The 17,058-nt window shown below is 35.5% G+C and overlaps 2 long non-coding RNA genes across 4 annotated transcripts in view; both read left to right on the top strand.

Annotated features, from left to right (window-relative positions):
• Positions 1–17,058, top strand: part of LOC309847996 — a 161,336-nt gene that overhangs the window by 118,926 nt on the left and 25,352 nt on the right. Inside the window, exons 3-4 of one of the 2 annotated variants that reach the window (XR_014302778.1) lie at positions 1,256–1,323; positions 9,781–14,290. This is a non-coding gene — a long non-coding RNA (uncharacterized lncRNA). Of the gene's footprint in view, positions 1–1,255; positions 1,324–9,780; positions 14,291–17,058 lie in introns of those variants that run through there. The other variant, XR_014302777.1, reaches the window with a different exon arrangement.
• On the top strand, positions 2,519–9,769 carry LOC309847994. Of its 2 annotated transcripts, XR_014302771.1 has the most exons (4): positions 2,519–2,819; positions 4,515–4,709; positions 6,181–6,383; positions 9,042–9,769. It is a non-coding gene; the product is annotated as an uncharacterized lncRNA (long non-coding RNA). The 2 variants fall into 2 exon arrangements; XR_014302772.1 differs by having other exon boundaries at positions 6,181–9,769.

The following is a 17,058-nucleotide window of genomic DNA, read 5'->3' as shown; positions in this document are numbered from 1 at the left end:
TATTTCATTTTTCTGTTATTAAGGCAACCTAGCCTTCCAGGACATGCCCAACTCAGTTACAGTGTATTATTTTTGTATTCTTTAGCCTGGATTTGGTTTGAAAATATTTTGTTTGAGGTTTTTGCATCTATTTACATGGAGATGAGGCAGTGATTTTCCTTTTATGTTGGATTTGAATTTATCTTAATGCTTATTCCATAAAACTGCTTTAGGATTCCTTTTTTTTTAATTCCCTGGAAGAGTTTACATAATATTAGAACCATTTCTTGCTTGAATTGGTTTAAGTACCCCATAAAACCACCAGGATTGAGCTTTCTTTTGTGGGAAGATTTTGGTCACTGGGTCAATTTATACAATGGCTACTGGAGATTTCTAGCATTCTGTTTCTTGGATTTTATGTTATCTGAAATTTCAAACTTATTATAAAGTTTTTTATAAAATTTTCTTACATTCTTTTTACTGTGTGCATGGTCTGTAATTACATCTAATTTTCATCCCTAATACTGGTTGTTACTGCTTTATATACTTTCATTGATCAAACTTGCCAGAAGATATCCAATACATACAAGTTTTAAAACAACAGTCTTCTTGATATTTATGTTGTTTATTGTTTACCATTTCAAAACCTTTTGTCCTTTCTTATTGTTTCCTACCTATTACCTCTTTTTTATTCATTTTGCTGTTCAAATATTATTTTGAAATTGTTGCCTAGTTAATAAATTTTAAGGCTCTAAGTTTTCTGTTATATGTGTTTAAGTCTATACCTTTTTTCTCCCAGAACTGCTTTTTTTTCATCTTTCATATTTTCATATGAAGGATTTTCTTAATATTCATACAAATATTTTCTAATTTCCATTACTGTTTCTCAGGCACCTGGGTGGCTCAGTTGGCTAAGCATCTGACTGGCTCAGGTCATGATCCCAGGGTCCTGGGATTGCATCCTGCATTGGACTCCCTGCTCAGTGGGGAATCTGCTTCTCCCTCTGCCCCTTGCCCCCCACTCTTGCACAGGCATACTCTCTCTCTCTCTCCCATTATAACTTCTCTTTTGACGCATGTGTTATTTAGAAATAAGTTTCACAATTTATGACCATCTGTAGATTTTCTAGTTATATAGTTGTACTTTTATATTAATATCTAGCTTAATTAAATTTAAAAAATAACATGTATGTTTAAATGCATTTTTTTTTTAATGGATTAAGGGTTACCTGAATGGTTCAGTTGGTTAAGCATCTGACTTTTGGTTTTCGATCAGGTCATATCTCAAAGTTGTGAGATCAAGCCCTACACTGGACTCTACACTGTGCATGGAGCCTGCTAAAGGTTTGTTTGTTTGTTTTTTTTTTCTCTCCATTCATGTGAGTGTACACTCTCTCTCTCTGGGGGAGAAAAAAAAATGGAACAGTTAAAAGAAAATAAACAGTTAAAAAAAAAGAAAAAAAAAGGAAACAGTTTAAAAAATGGATTGAGACCTCCTTATAGCACTGTATGTGGTAAATATTTACAAATATTGTCTGTACTTTAGTGAAATTTGTTCTCTGAAATTGTAGCAGGCAGTGCTCTACATGTATCTTTTTAGTTGTAGCAAATTTTTAAATTTTCTCTATTTTTCATCATAAGTTGTCTGTTTACTTTATCAGTTACCAATGGGGGACATTAAAATATCATGTTATGATGGTAGGTTTGTCTGTTTATGTCTGATGTTCAGTTGATTTCTACCTTATCCATGTTGAGGTTACCTATTAGGTACATAAATATTTAGAATTAATATATGCTAAGTAATCTTATTATGTTGATGCTTTACTGTATTATACTGACCATTTTTACCTTTAGTAATGTTTGTTGACTGTTATTAATGTTAATAAATAGGTTTTTTAATTAGTATTTTCATAGAATAGATCTTGGTTATTTTCATTCAAATTTTCTTTTTTTTTTAAGATTTTATTTATTTATTTGAGAGATAGAATGAGAGAGAGAGCATGAGAATGGGGAGGGTCAGAGAGAGAAGCAGATTCCCTATGGAGTTGGGAGCCCGATGCAGAACTCGATCCCAGGACTCTGGGATCATGAGCTGAGCCAAAGGCAGCCACTCAACCAACTGAACCACCCAGGCGCCCCTCAAATTTTTTGTAAGTCATCTACCTGTATTTAATATTTTAATCCTGTCTGAGAATCATCTTTCTTTTTAAATTCACGAGAAGTTGTTGGGGTCAATTCCACGTTAAAACATGTGAGACCCCAAGGGCCTGCCTGGGCCTACTTAGCCATAGTGACTCCATGTTGCCTAGGTAGACATTTTGTTGTTTAACAAATGCCTCAACAGTTATTGATATCAGTTCCAGGTAACTGTTGCTAAAACACATACCTAAAACAAGGCCATTTTGTTGTTTAATAAATGCCTCAACAGTTACTAGTATCGGTTCCAGGTAACCGTTACTCAACTGTTACTAACCGTTACTAAAACACAGGTAGGAGACATCCAATCAGCCAAAGCCACTTATGCAGATGTCTGTGATTGTGCCCTATAAAAACTAGCCTGTAAGACCAAGGGGCATCGCTCTCTTCGGAGGCGGCGCGGGCCGGTCAGTCTGACTTCTAATACTTGGCATAGAATAAAGCTTTACATAACTTTCATTTTGTTTCAACTTCATTTCCCTGGCCGGTCAGTCTAACTTCTAATGCTTGGCATAGAATAAGGCTTTGTGTAACTTTGTCTCAGTCTCATTCCGTTGATAACGGACCCAACATATGCAGGCTCATCCAGGATCAAACAACGAGAACTGAGCCAGCATCAGAATTTCTGGGAAAAGCCTCCAGAGGTAAGATCTCCATATTCTGTGAGATCTGGTCTGTCTGGTTGTGGAGCTCCAGGGTATGGCCCACTGGGGAGAAGCTGGATGCAGCCATGCTCCCCAGGGCTGGAGTAGATGTGGGGACGCCCCATCCCTCTTCTGGTAGATTGTCTAGGGGTTTGAGCCCCCCCAGGCGGTCATCTGGGTCTGTAGGGGGCTGGGTAACCCTCGTCTTTAGGAGGCCAGGAAAACACCCACCAGTGGGTGAAGGCTGCTGGGCCTGTGTGTATTTGTATTGTCTTTTTGTTGTCTGTTTTGTTACTCATTTCTAGGGGACCGAGAAAATCCCCACTGGCAAATGTTTGTAGGGGACTGAGAAAATCCCCACCAGCAGCAGGTTCTGGGTAAGGGCCGCTGGGTCTGTGGTTGTCTGTGTCTTGTCTTTTTGTTGTCTGTTGTGTTGTTTGTTGTGTTTGAAAAAATGGGACCAGCAGAGAGTAAGGGGACTCTGACTTTCATCTCTCTGCTCCTCTTAATAGATATGGGAATTCTCCCTTGCTCATTTCTTATGTTAATGGCTGTAACTGGAGCCAACTGTGGTTGGTCTAACTCAAGAGAGAGACTTTAAGGAATATTCCCAAGCAGCTGCCAAAACTCCCTTTGTTTAGGGGAAATTCCTTACTTTCTCTGGCCCGACCTCGACTGCCTAGCCCTTCTCCCTTGCTGGCGGGGCCTTCTGGCAGCACTTTGTTTGTTCTGTCTCCTCCTTCTGTTTCTGCACCAGCTTGGGTACAGCCTGCATAACTGGCTTCTAGACCATCCTTGGTGCTTCCTGCACCACAGCTCCTTCTCTCTTCACTGTCAAGAAACAAAAAGAGCACCCCCTGGACCTAACACCCCCCACACCAGATCTTCCCCCACCGTGTCTCAGGTAAACATTAAAAATGGAGTGGGTCCAGGTGAAATGTAAATCAGAATTTAAACTAAATTAAGTTTATTGGTTTAATTAAAATAGACATGTCTTTAAAGTTATAGCAGTAAATGTGAAACTTCAATCAAAGTTTATGAAGGTCAAATAAGCTCATGTTATTTGTTAAAATCTGTTAGCAAAGAAATAACTAAACTAATGATTAATTGTCTGTCTCAGAGCTTTAATTGGTAATTGTTAAAATAGCTTTCAAAGTCTTTGGCAACCTGAAACACTAAAGGTTTACTTGGATGACAAATGGAATTAAATTTGTTGGACATCTAGGTCTTAACCAATGGGATAAAATACTAAAGCATTAATTACTGGAACCAGGTTTGTGCTTTTAACTTCTTACTGCAAATCAACTAAAAATATTTAAATCTTTTGGTAAACAAGTTTTGTGCTTAACTGATTCATAAGTTTGCCATCTACAGAATTCTGTTGTAACTATTCAAAATTTGTTAATACTTAGCCATTACTAGAGACTAGAGTGTTTCTAAGAATAAAAAATTCTACTAACTGTAAGTAAGACTGATAAAAGTAAGAAAAACAACCCTATATAAAAAAAATAGGAGATGCATTTAAAAAAGGGGAATAAAAACATTTTGTTAACATTTTGTTAAAAATAAAAGGTAATTTTATTTTTTTAGGTAAAAGGTAAATTTATTTTATTTTATTTTATTTTTACAAATATTCAGATTTTATTATAAATAAAATACTGTTTTGTGTTTTTTTTAACATAAAAAAATGCCAAGTGTTGCATTTTATTCACCACCCTGGAGACCAAGACTGTAGAGATTAAGGCAAACAGCTAGAGTGAAGGCACATACCAAAAGGCCACCGTTGGGGTTACAAGGAAGAATCCCAGGGCACAGATGGACGCCCCCCCCCCCCACGACATGCAGCATTCTGCAGCAGCCGCCCTGTCGGTTTCATTACATAAAATACAGGTAACTAGAACTATACAATAAAATAATGTATATTGCAGAAGTGTAATGCAGGTATTGTCTTATAAAGAGATTTTATTTTAAAAATAAAATTCTGTTTAAAAATATACTACACAGATGGAGAAGGAGAAAAGCAACAAAAAACACTCCAAATTTCACTGCAGCCTAAGACTGACTGGTGTGAGGCTGACCCCTGGGCTAGAGGGAAACTGTCCTGGCAGTTGATCTATGGTCCTTGTCCCGCAACCTTGAACAGAATGTCTCTGTTAGGAGGTGGCCACTTAACACGAGGAACTGGCTAGGAGATGCTGATGTGAAAACTTGGCAACAGAAGAGGCCTGAGAGAAGCAGGAGATAATATAGAGATAATGAGAGATAATTATTTGAAGATATAATTATCTTAGCATAATTATTGAGATAATTATTGAAGCAGGAGATAATAAGAGATAATTATTTGAAAAAAAAATGTCTTGGGACAAAACCTAGACGCAAAAAAGTTGTAAAAGGTTTATGAAGAAAAATCTTCAAAAAAAAATTTTAGGTATGGTCAGGACAGACTAAAATTAAAATGAATTTTAAAATGTAACACATCAGAATAATAAATTATATGAAATGACTCCATGTATTCTAGACTACCAAGAGAAAAACGCCATTAAGATTTTTATTAAAAGTTTTAATGTTGTCTAAAAACAACCAGAGGAAAGGCAGTTGACTGATAACTGATAGTAAGTTTTAAAAAATTGTACACACACAAAAAAGAGGGCCTAAGAGAATAAATAGTTTTGTCTTAAAATAAAAATATCTGGTTGCACCAGAACTTGAAAGAAAATAATAAAAACTAAACTTGAGGGTCTTTAGTAAGTCATAAAATGCTTGGGGAAAGTGACCTTTATTTGCCTTGGTTTATAGGTTTAAAAGAGAACAATAAAATATGTTGGAAATTTAACCATATTAGATCAGCTTTGTTGGATGTATTCACAAGGAAAAAAAAAAGACTAAAGCCCTGTGTCATGGCAAATCTATATTGGTGATCCACTCAAGTAAAGGTTGACTATTATGTAAACTAAAAAAACACTGGTATAAAAAAAATCTGCTCTCTCTCTGTTCAAAAAAAAACCAAAGTTTTCTTAGATTAATTGATCTACTGTTAAGGAGAGAATATAAATGGTTTTTTCTTTGCTTGCCTAGAGAAACCAGTTTCTATATTTTGTTTTATCCGTAATCCTATTTAAGCATGTGCTTTAAAACTTAAATTTCAGCAATTGTCAACAAGATTTTAATTGTAAATGAGATCTCTTTGACTCATAAGGCTTTTCCCTGGTATGCTAATTACTCAAAAAGTACAATGATAAACCTTGGTTTACATATGGGTAAATGCTAAATAATATGCATAAACTGTAAAATCATACCTATTCTGAATTTTTGTCATTTATAATTATTTTAATTCTCTTATAAAATAAATTCTGCCTTAAAGAAAATTCATATGGGAGACTTCCAGGACAAATACAGTTCTTTGATATGTTGAAATCCTGAAACTGAAATGGATAAAAATTTCCAAAACTAACTAAAACTACATTTAAACTAAACCAGAATTAGTAACATGGGACCTCAATCCCTGGCGAATGAAGGACTACTGCCCCAGGGAACCCCCTGACTGGAACCCAAACTCTGATAAAGGTAAGGAGAGTCTATGTTTCTACCACCAGACCCTGCTGGGAGGCCTCCATGTGACTGCAAGGAGACCCATAAATTTATCTAAAATTAGTGTGGTGACTCAAGATGAGGATGAGTCTCCAGGGGCTTTTCTAGAAAGGATTATAGAAGCCTATAAAATATAGAGCCTGATTGACCCTGAGGCACCCAAAAATCAAAGGGCAATAAACTTTGCCTTTGCCAATCAGTCAGCCCCAGATATAAGGAGAAAACTTCAGAAAATTGAAGGATTTAAAGGAAAGAATCTGACTGAGTTCATGGGAATAGCAGAAAAGGTGTTTAACAACAGAGATACACAAGAAGATGAAAAACAGACTAGAAAAATAAAGTTTTGGCATTATATGAGACGGGGAAAAAACAAAGGAAAAGAGGTCCAACGAAAAGGAAAAAGACAAGTAAAAAATGGTCAATGGAAAGAAAAGCCTCAGTATAGAAAACAACAACAACAACAACAACAACAACTTATGAGAAGTATTAGCTTCAGATCAGTATACTTACTGCAAGGAAAGAGGACACTGGGCCAAGGAGTGCCCCAAAAAGAAGATGGCAATGCTGGCCAGCAGAGACTAAAGGGACCATGGTTCAGAGCCCCTCCCCAAACCTCGGGTAAAAACTCAGGTGGAGGGGAAATCAATTGATTTTTTGATGGACATGGGAACCCAAATTTTATCATTACTAGAGCCTATGAAAAAATGATCTGAAGAGAAAGTCTGGGTACATGGGGAAAATGGCACAAAAGGACATAAATAAACAACAGAAAGGACCTTAAATTTGGCCTACGGCTGTTCGCATCAGTTCTCCCTCCCCTGGGAAGCAAAGGAACAGATCTCCATAGAACACACCTTTGCTTCTCGTCAAAAGGCCGAAACTGGGAAGTACCGACCCATTCAGGACTTGCGGGAAGTTAACAAATGAATTAAAGATATCCACTCGATGGTGCCTAACCCCTATACCCTACTCTCCCTCCTGAGCCCCAAGAGGAATCATGTATACTGTCTTAGATCTCAAGAATACAAGAGAGTCTTCTCAACACCTCTTTGCTTTTGAGTGGTCCAACCCACAGAAAGTGTTCCAAGGCCAGCTCACCTGGACAAGAACAAACGCCCAAGTGATGGGGTATCAGGCCCTCCTCCTCAACAAACCAAAAGTGACTTTCTGGTCCCCAGTGGTGCTAAATCCAGCCATGTTGCTGCCAGAGAAGCTGACTGACCACAGTACTTGCTAATAGCCACTGAGGACTATAAGTCATGCTTGCGGGGACAAGCCACTTATTTAAGCTTTGATCTCCAAGAAGGAGTGCGTTCACTGTCTGAGTCCAGGAAACAGGTAACCAACTGATACCCCCACCCCACCCACACTACTGCGGGAAGGTCCTAACCCAGGTCACAGGAATAAGGCCGGATCTCAGGGACACTCCCCTCCTGAATGTGGAGATGACTTTGTTCACAGATGGGGGTAGCTACATGGTGGATGAAAAGAGGTATGCGGGGGTTGTGATGATTTCTCCTGAGCAGGAACTCTAAAAAGCGGCCCTGCCACACATCTCTAGGAACAACAGGTATGTCTTTGCTACTCTCCATATACACAGGGCTATTTATAAAGAAAGGGGCCTATTAACAGCAGGAAAAAAAAATTAAAAACAAAGAAAAAATACTGGCTCTCCTCCAGACTATTTGGGACCTGAAGGAGGTGGCCATTATGCATTGCCCAGGACACCAAAAGGGGACTGATCTGGTTTCAAAAGGAAAGCAATTAGCAGATCAAACAGCAAAGCAAGCAGCCAGGAAAATGACTCAAAAACTGGTTACACTCCTGGCTCCAGCCCTACCAGAAAAACCAGATTATTTAGAGGAAGATTTAAAATATTTACAAAAATGGACTAAATTAGACTATAAAGGGGACTGAGCTAAGACCAGGACAAAAAAGTTAATTATTCCTCAAAGACTTAAAAAAAAAAAATTAGTAAACCAAATACATCAGGGTACTCATTTAGGGACACGGAAACTTAAAAAACTAATGGGAAAGCAATTTCAGGTATCTAAATTAGGGCATATGGCTCAGGATATAGTTAATAGATGTGATCAATGTCAGGCAGTAAAAGTGGAAAAACTAGGATGGAAGAAAAAAAGAGAAAGAGGTAAAAAACCTCTGAAATAAAATGTTAGTTTTTGTAGATACCTCTTCAGACTGAGTAAGAACTTTTTTCTGCCAAGCATGGAACGGCAGAAATAGTAGCCAAAAACTACTAAAAAAGTAATTCCTAGGTTTGGGTTGCCTCTCCCGATCGGGTCAGACAATGGCCCAGCATTTGTGAGTTCAGTCTCATGGGCATTGGCCAAGGCCGTGGGCACTAATTGAAAACTACACTGTGCCTACTGGCCCCAGAGTCCTGGACAGGTAGAGAGAATGAGCCAGACTCTTAAAGAGACCTTGACAGAGCTAGTTCTGAAAACTGGCGGTGGACGGATGGATCTCCTTCCCTTCACCCTCCTTAGGGCGCGATGTGCACCCTACTTTAACAAGGTTACCCCATTTAAAATAATGTTCAGGAGACCCCCTCCACTCTGCTCATGGCTACAAAAGGTTGCCCTAATAAAAATGACTGATCAGTCTGTATTCCAGTCACTGCAGGCACTACAGTCTGTCTTAAAAAGAGCCCACACAGGGATCTGAACTGCCTACAATGAGATGGAAATAGAGGTAAAACCACATCCTTACCAACCCAAAGACTTGGTTTGGATACGCCGCCATCGAATGAAAACCTTGAAGTCTCATTGGAAGGGACCATTTCCTGTCATCCTATAGAGGACCGAAGGATTCCAACATCTTACTGCAGGAATAAAACGGACAAAACCTGCTGTTCCCATCCTAATTCCAGCACTAATTGATTCTTTAAAAAGTCAAAGAATTGACTAATCTCCAAAGAAAAGGGGAGGATGTTGGGGTCAATTCCGTGTTAAAACATGTTAAACCCCTAGGGCCTGCCTGGGCCTACTTAGCCATAGTGACTCCATGTTGCCTAGGTAGACATTTTGTTGTTTAATAAATGCCTCAACAGTTATTGATATCGGTTCCAGGTAACTGTTGCTAAAAAAAACACTTAAAACAAGGCCATTTTGTTGTTTAATAAATGCCTCAACAGTTACTAGTATCGGTTCCAGGTAACCGTTACTAAAACACACAGGTAGGAGACATCCAATCAGCCCAAACCACATATGCAGATGTCTGTGATTGTGCCCTATAAAAACTAGCCTGTAAGACCAAGGGGCGTCGCTCTCTTCGGAGGCGGCCCTGGCCGGTCAGTCTGACTTCTAATGCTTGGCATAGAATAAAGGTTTATATAACTTTCACTTTGTCTCAGCCTCATTTCCCTGGCCGGTCAGTCTAACTTCTAATGCTTGGCATAGAATAAGGCTTTGCGTAACTTTGTCTCAGTCTCATTCCTTTGATAACGGACCCAACAAAGTGAGGGAAATAATAACCAATATTTGCCCAACTTGTGACAAATGCAGTATTGCAATGCATTAGGGAGATAGTAGTCTTTAATAAATGATGATGAATCAATTCATTAAACATATAGAAAAAATAAATTCACCCCATCTCAAAACATACAAGAAAAAATATTAATTAAAAATGTATCATGTCAAAAGATGTTGGAGCAAACATAGGTCTTTATGACATTTAAGTTGGCAAATATTTTGGAGAGAATTAAAAAGCTGTCTGTACATGTAAAAGAAAAATTTGATAGTTTGAACTAATTTAAAATGGAGAAATTATCTTCATTAATAGCCATCACTAAAAAATTTGCCATGAAGAGAGTAAAAAGCCAAGTCATCAGTTGGGATTTTATATTTGAATACACATCTTTGACAAAGTGCTCATATCCAGATTAAACAAGAAGTAACTTCAAGTTGGGAAGAAAAAAGAAAATTAATTAATATATGCAAATTAAATGTACACTTCAGAAAATGATCATGCCTCAAATTATATGAAAAGTTGCTCAACAGAACTAGTAATTAAGGAAATGCAAATTAATACCATAATAAATTATTAATACCATAATAAATTATTACACTTATTAATATATCTTAGAATAGAAGGGCCAGGGTTGAAAATATATATTGGTACATCACTCTGCAAATGTTTTTGGCCATATCTATGAAAGCTATGTATATCCTACCCTTTACCAAAAATTTTGATTTTGGATAGAAGTAAAATTATATACTAGAACTCTACAAAACAATAAGAATAAAAGAATAAATTCCTGCTATAGCAACTATCAGTCCATTTGGGCTGCTATAAGAAAAATGCCATAGACTGGATGACTTAAACAACAAACATTTATTTCTCACAGTTCTGGAGGCTGGCAAGTCAAAGATCCAGGTGCCTGCATATTTGGTATCCTGGTTCATAGATGGCTGTCTGTCTCCTCACATGGTAAAAAAAAAAAAAAAAAAAAAAAAAAAAAAAGCAAGCGAGGTCTCTGGAGTCTTTTGTAGAGACACCTATCTCATTCATGACCATTCCATTCTTATGACCTAATCACATCTCAAAGGCTGCATCTCCTAATAGCATCACATTGGAGGTTAGGATTTCAACATATGAATTTTAGGAGGCCAACGCATTCAGTCTATACCAGCATCAGAAGAATGATTCTCACAGTCATAATGAGAAGCAAAAAAAGCTGGAAATAAATGGATAGTTTTATCTATGGTATGATTCCATTGATATGAGGTTTAAGAGCAGCCAAACTTATTCTCTGATAATTAAAGCTGGAATTATGATTACCTTTGGATGAATGGAATTATTATTAGATGTACAAGGGAGCCTTCTGAGATATTTAAACTATTCTGTAACTTTATCTGAGTTGTGGTTACGTGAATGTATGCATACATGTAAATTCTTCACATTGTACACTTAACCTGTATGTATATGTCAGTAAAGCATTTACAATATAATGTAATTTTTATTAATGAAGGCAAAAATATATAATCATATTAGTAGATGCAAAAAACAGCTTTGATAACATACTGTTCCCTTTTATGATGATAAAACAATTTTTAAATTCCTCTTAATAAATTTTAATAGAGGGCAAATTCTTGAATCTGGTAACAGATAGTCCCTAAAAACCTGTAAGTGCCTCATATTTAAGAGTGAAACATTATACTGTGATTTATCTGTTAGTGTTAATATAGAGGCTGCTTTTGGGCAACCAACTTGAACAAAGGAAACCTGAGTAAAAGGGCTCACAGTAACCCCCAACCCCCTGTCTCAATACAAACAGGCCCATTAGATGACCCATCTCAAAATAGCCATAAGCCCTAGCTGACCAATGGGATACTTATACCTAGATGAAAAAAGGAAAATTCCATACATCCCCATACTTCCTCACCTTTCCCCTTTAACTACAGCCACCCACCATTACCTCTTGGGAGACAGTCTCTGCTTTGCTGTCCTGACTGCCGCTCCCTTGTGGTATATTCAATAAACTTCTATTTCCTTTGTTCTGTCTTGTGTGAATTCCTCAGCTGGTTTCCACCCAGTCGGGTCATCCCACATTTGGTGGCCCCTATTCGATAAGAAAAGACACCACACTAACTACTTTGAATTTACTTACTAAATTCAGAAAACAGCTAAGGATGATCTTTAACATTAGTATTTTACTGAAAGTTCTATCTAATCCAGTAGTACTAGAAAAATAAGTAAAGGTATAAAGTTTAGGAATAAGAATTAACATTATCATTATTTACAGACTATGTAATTCCTTATTTTTTAAAAAAAGAAAAATTGAGTTGCTGACTCTGATTTCAATAAAATATATCAATTGAATTATTATATATTACCAACAAATTATTAGAAAATGTAATTTCACAAAACCACATCATTTTAATAGCAACTAAAAGTGTAAGATTTCTAGGAATTATTATAAAAAGATTTATTTATAGTCTTAATGGAGAAAATTATAAAACATTTATTTAGTGAATTTAAAGCAGATCCATGTAAATAGATACATACAGTTCAGAAATAACAGAATGCAGGGTTAAATTAAAGTTCTTATTCTGAAAGATTTAATGGGGATTTCAAATTTATTCTAAATTTTTGTGGAAAGACAAAGGAGCATGAATATTTAGAAAAAATTTCAAGAACGATGTGTGTTTTGGAAGACAGAGGGGTTTGTTTTTTCAGATAAATATCTAGTCTCACTTAAATTTAAAATAAGATTGTGTGGTACAAGTATAATTATGGAAAAACAGACTAGCAAAATCAAATTTTTAAGTGTACAAAGAGATGCATGCCTTTACGAAAACTGGATAAATGAGAGATGGAGAATTTGATAAGTGATTGAGTGGAAAAGAATGAACTATTAAGAACATGGTACTGGGAAAATGGTTATCATATGGAGAATATTGATTAGAAACATGGATGTGCCATAATTAATTAAATTCCAGAATGATAAAAGATCTGGTTGTGAAAAAGAATAGCTTCATGAACTTTGTCTGAGAAAGGTGTTTTTTTTGTTTTGTTTTGTTTTGTTTTTAAGGTACTGGATATTAAAACCACATGGAAAAGAGAGTTAATTTTTCACATTAAAATGTAAAATTTCTGTGTATCCATGCATGAGAAGCACCATGAGTGAATAACTTGCACATTGACACTAGCAGATTTCATACAGAGACTTACTATTTACTGAGCAGTTATTATGTGTTGGGCATGTTTAGAGTTCTAGGGATAGAACAGTTAACAGAAGAGACAAAGATGTATGCCCTCATGGAGGGAGCTTTCAGCCTAGCCCACAGCTGGTATGCAGTAAAATCAGGGTTTGAACCTATTTTTGCCAACTCCAAAGTTCTGCTTTATGAAGTAATGAATAAATTGACATTCTGTGTTGATGCATCACTTTATGAATATGAGCTTGGCAAATATCGGTTCATCCCTGACAACTGGATCCACACTGAGTTAAGACAGAATCTGAACCTGCAAAGATCAAGCTTTTACTTATAATGAATTCTCTAAAGAAATGAAAGTAATCTTGAAATGATTCAGCCCTCAGAAAACAATCAATCTTATACTATATTAAGATACAAATGCATTAGGAACTCGTATAAATAAATAAGAAAAACAATGGGAAAATGTGCTAACAAAAGGGAACAGGCAATTGATTAATAAAAGAGGATCATTACTAATATAAAACATACTTCATCTCACTAGTAGTCAGGTAACTTGACATTCAAAACAAAAGTAGATACTGTTTCCTACTCGTCCAACTGGAAACACTTAAAGCCAGTCAACTCAAGTGTTGCAGGAGATGTGCAGCAATATTAACTCCTATGCACTACTGGTGAGAGTGTAAATTATGCATCATTCTTGGGAGAGAGCAAAGCACTAATGTTTAATAAAGCTGAACCCACCCATACCTTATGACCAACCACAGCCAATTCTACATGTGTAGCTTAAAGACATGTACAAGAATGTTTACTGTAATCTTGTTTACTATAAACATAAAAAAGGCCAACTATGCAGTAATAAAAAGATAGATATATACATTATAATCCAGCCATCGAATAAAAAAAATGATAATGAATTACCTATTACTCTTTTGATCAATAAGGATAAATATCATAAACATAATTTGGAACAATATCAATTTGGAACAATATCAAGAAAAAATGCTTTAAATGTCCTATTACATGAATTTAAGAACATGCAAAACATTACTATGTATTGACTATGAATTCATGAATACATAGTAAATGTAAAAGAATAAGAAATCCTAATTATGACAATGTTTTTCTTTTTGAAGAAGGAAGTAAATCCAATTGAGGAAGTGAATTGTATAGTTTTTGTGTGATTTTAAAATTTTTGTTTCTTAATCTGGGTAATATGAATGTACATATTTATATATATGTATAATTTATATTATTATTTATATATCCTGAATGTCAGAAATGTTATATTTTTAATGCATACAATCATAGATGGTTCCAAAAGTTTGTTTTTATTTTCTCTTCCTAAATGCACCATTTCTTAGTATTACAGACACGAAGTCCATTGAGTCAATTAAACAAAAATAGTTACTTGCTGATCTATTTTAAGATATGAAGCTAATATTGAATTTTGTAATGTACTAGGATTTTAAGCTGTAGCCACAGGAGACGTTTCAAGGGATGATACCACTGACTTATTAAGCCATAAGTGTAGAAACATCCCATAAGTTACCTATTTTGATGGTGCATCTAATAAAGAGGGATATTACTGTTATCCTTAAAGAACAGCACAACATACCTAAGGTTATCCAAATCCAACAGTCACTGCTCTCTTCCAAAACAAACCATGTTATCCAAAAATAAAGAGTTGTGATATGTTTTCTGAAGGAATAATATTATATCCACATTTTAAAACTTTGGTACAAAATTGAACATATGGGAAACTTTTACAAAATGCAAAATGGGAGGCGCATTAAGTAAAACACCTAGGAATGGAATCTCAGTATAAATATGCTGAAATATATAATTCCCCAGGTGTTTCCAATGTGAAATCCCAGTTATGAGTCATTGATTAATGCTATTAATGTCCAATAAAGCGAAATTACATTACCTCTGCTTACATTGATCTTTGTGTGTTCTTCGGAAGGATTTTTGCTGGACTCAACGGCATGATTATGTAAAAGACCATGCTTAGAAAAAGAGCCTGAAGAAATTCAACATACCCTGTGTATACTTTTGTTCTTTTTCCTGCATTCTAGCTCCCTTTTTACATAGCAAATAAGTCACAGAACATTTTTCAGAGACTATTTCATCCTAAGAGCTGGTAGAGTTTAGAATTAATTAAGGAGTCCTTCAGAAATTAATATCTCATTCTGATAATACAAGTATTGATTATTCACCTTCTATTTGTCATTTTTAGTAGTGATTGATGATCTTATTTTTTTAATTTTGTGTATAATAATTTTAGAGCCAGTAATAAAACACTGATACATAATTTATAGGAAAAAAAAGAAAAATCAGTAACCTCTCCACAAGGTGAATACATTTAAACCTCAAAAAATTTAGTTCACTTTCCCAACCAAGAAGAAATTAAGGAACAGAAAATCATACATTTCAGCTTCATATTAATCATTTAGAATCACCACAGGGCCAAAACCCATCATCCTTTTCATAACTGCCTAAGTTCATAAAGTTTCAAAAGAACAGCCACTTACTCAAATTCAACCCAGGAGCTGTTTTCATCATAAAGGTAATGGGGTTTGTACCTAGTTACATTTCAGTTGAAAAACAAAAACAAAACAAAAAATACCACTCCTCCCTTTTGCTTCTGTTTGATGCTCTGTGTATCAAAGGCCAACAGGTCCACTTTACTGGAAGTCTACCTTGTCAGTTAATTTGTATCACTGAATGGTTATATTTTTAAACCATGTATCTATGAGAGGCATCCTATCAGTAAATCCTTAAGGGTGTCAAATGTCAAAATAATAACAGGTGTGATGATACATAGTCAACATACATTGTGAGGTAGATGTCATTTATTCCTTCTAATAACCTTGTAAAATAATTGGAATATATGGCTGGCCCTTGAACAACATGGGTTTGTACTGCCTGGGTCCACTTATATGTGGACTTTTTCCAATAAATATAGCACAGTATTGTAAATGTACTTTCCCTTCCTTATGGTATTCTTTTTTTTTTAATTTTTTATTTTTTATAAACATATATTTTTATCCCCAGGGGTACAACAGACACATGAAAAAGTGCTCCTTATGGTATTCTTAATATTTTCTTTTTTCTAGCTTACTTTATGGTAAGAATACAGTATATATTACATAAACAAAATATGTACTAAATGTTTATGTTATCAGTAAGACCGCAGGTCAATAGTGGGCTATTAGTAAAGATTTTGGGGGGTCAAAAGTTATACATGGATTTTCAACTGAACGGGGGTTGGCGCCCCTAATCTTCATGTTGTTCAGTGTCCACTGTATTAGCTTTCTGAGGGAAAGACATGGAAAAAGAAGCACACTAAAGACAGTATCATCCTTTGAGAGACACATATAATTTAAGAAAAGGAAAAAGAAAGTTTTCTACAAAATGACAATAATAGACAAAAGATAAATTATCAGAAAGAAAAAAAGAGAACTGTATAAGAGAAATGATCTACAAGTCAGAGGAGGAACATCAATAAATGAGCTTTGGAGGTGAGGATGAAACAGCATTCTACCACAAGTCAGCCATGTCCCAGGAGTTTTAGATTTTAGATGTATCCTGTCAAAAAATCAACTGCCCTGTGTGGCAGGAAATTCTTTTTTCAGTTTATCGGTGATACCGTTTTGGTTAGTTAAGACTTCAAAATCTGTTTAAATAAGAAATATAATGTGTCATTTTACATCTTAGTCCATTTATGTGAGAAAAAAAGAAGTACCAATGATCAGCTTCTGGATTTTCAAAGAAAATATTCAAATATTTATACCTTTGAGAAAACAGATATCAACTTAAATATTATTTCATGGTACCATGTTATTAAGTAAAGCAATCAATTGGAAATGCACACCTTTTAGAGTTTAAAGGTTAGTTTAATAAGACACAACAACAATATCAGAAGTCTGGTGGTTTTACAAGTTCTCATTATTGAATTTAAACTTCTTAAG

The sequence above is a fragment of the Mustela nivalis genome (genome assembly GCF_964662115.1).
Source record: "Mustela nivalis genome assembly, chromosome: 14".
Classification (NCBI taxonomy): Eukaryota; Metazoa; Chordata; class Mammalia; order Carnivora; family Mustelidae; genus Mustela; species Mustela nivalis.
Note: the sequence above shows the minus strand (reverse complement) of the source record. Positions and strands in the feature narration are given on the sequence as shown.